Raw genomic sequence first — 2,083 nt, forward strand, 5'->3', positions numbered from 1 at the left:
TGAGTAAGTGGGGTTTATTCCAACAATGCAAGACTATTTGATAATCAACCAATGCAATGCACCATATTTACAGGGTAGAGAAAAATATTATATGCTTATAACAAGCAATGCTGAAAAATAATTTGTCATAATTCAGTATCCATTATGTCAAAAAGCATTTCACATAATTCAATACATACTTACCACAAAGACTTTTAGTATAAATAGGAACAGAATACGATTTCCTGGCCCTCTCCTCTCCCCACAATGGTGTATGCTGGCCCATTGATATCTATGTACTCCAGAAAGGGAGAATCATCTAGCAAAAATGTTACTTTGCCTGCTGTGTTCAAGGCTCCCATTCGACCTGATATAGTGAACTTTGTTCACACCAACTTGCACAAAAACAACAGACAGGCATATGCTGTCAGTGAATTAGCAACTCATCAAACCAGTGCTAAGTCTTGGGATACTGACAGAGCTGTAGGTCTATTCCCAGAGTTCGAGGTGGTGGGACTCACCGTTCTGGCCAGGGTGCTTTTGGAAATATGCATCGTGGGGGCACATGTTTGCACCCACCAAAACCTGGCACCATTGGCATCGCAGAGTGAACATAATACAGAAGTGATATGCCATCTGCTCTGCCCTGGCTGCCTCCGTCTTCCCAGTGCTAGTTATGTCTAAAGGTCATTGTATTGAGGAAGTTCCTGAACTTCCTTTGGTGATTGAAGATAAAGTTGAAGGTTACAAGAAGACCAAGGAGGCTGTTTTGCTACTTAAGAAACTTAAAGCCTGGGATGATATCAAAAAGGTCTATGCCTTCCAGCAAATGAGAGCTGGCAAGGGCAAAATGAGAAACTGTCATCATATCCAGTGCAGGGGACCCTGCGTCATCTACAATGAAGACAATGGTATCATCAAGGCCTTCAGAAACAACTTGGAATTACTTTACTTGATGTAAGCAAACTGAACATTTTGAAACTTGCTCCTGGTGGGCATGTGGGATGTTTCTGCATTTGGACTGAAAGTGCTTTCCACAAGTTAGACAATCTATATGGCACTTGGCATGAGGCTGCCTCCCTCGAGAGTAACTACAACCTTCCCATGCATAAGATGCTTAATTCAGACCTTAGCAGAATCTTGAAAAATCCAGAGATCCAAAAATCCCTCTGAGCACCACGCAAGAAGATTCATCGTTGGGTCCTGAAGAAGAATCCACAGAAGAACCTGAGAATCATGTTGAAGATAAACCCATATGTGAAGACCATGTGCCGGAATACCATTCTTCATCAGGCCAAGAATCACAAACTTTGGATGGATAAAGTGGTAGCAGCTTTGGAAGCCAAAACAGGTGAGAAGGGGGTTCCAGGCAAGAAGCCTTCCCTTCCAGGGAAGAAAGGAAAGAAGGCTGCTGGTGTGAAGAAGCAGAAGAAACCTATAGTGGGGAAAAAGGCTGCAGCTATTGGGAAACCAGCAGCTGACAAGAAGCCTGCAGAAAAGAAACCCACTGCAGAGAAGCATGCTGCCTAAAGACATTTATTCATAAAGGTCAAATAATTTTGGATAGCTAATTTTGAATAAAGACGTGATCAAAGCAAAAAAAAAAAAATACAACTTCCTAAATTTGATAAAGATCATCTACAAAAATCCTACAACAAATATTTTACTTAATTGTGAAAGACTGAATGCATTTCCCTAAGATTGGGAAGAAGATAAAGCAATATCTACTCTCACCAATTTTATTCAACATAGTGCTAGAAATTATAGCTAAATCAATAAGAAAGAAAAGGACTAACAAGCATATGAATTAGAATGTAAAAACAAAATTATTCCTTTAAGGAGGGCACATATTGCATGGAGCACTGGGTCTGGTGCATAAACAATGAATCTTGGAACACTGAAAAAATAAAATTAAATAAAAACAAAACAAAATCCCCAAACTATTCCTGTTTTCAGATGACATAATTGTCTACAAAGAAATCCCACAGAATCTACATAAAAACTCCTAGAACTAATAAGTGAGTTCAGTAGAGTAATAAGATGCAAGATAGGCATAGAAAAATCAATTGTATTTCTATATGCTAGCAATGGTCATATGGAAATC

The 2,083-nt window shown here is 39.3% G+C and overlaps 1 pseudogene; it reads left to right on the top strand.

Moving 5' to 3' along the window:
• Positions 1-238: 238 nt before the first annotated feature.
• On the top strand, positions 239-1,509 carry LOC131830391 (large ribosomal subunit protein uL4-like; annotated as a pseudogene).
• The last annotated feature ends 574 nt before the right edge of the window (positions 1,510-2,083 follow it).

The sequence above is a fragment of the Mustela lutreola genome, chromosome 4, assembly GCF_030435805.1.
Source record: "Mustela lutreola isolate mMusLut2 chromosome 4, mMusLut2.pri, whole genome shotgun sequence".
Lineage (NCBI taxonomy): Eukaryota > Metazoa > Chordata > Mammalia > Carnivora > Mustelidae > Mustela > Mustela lutreola.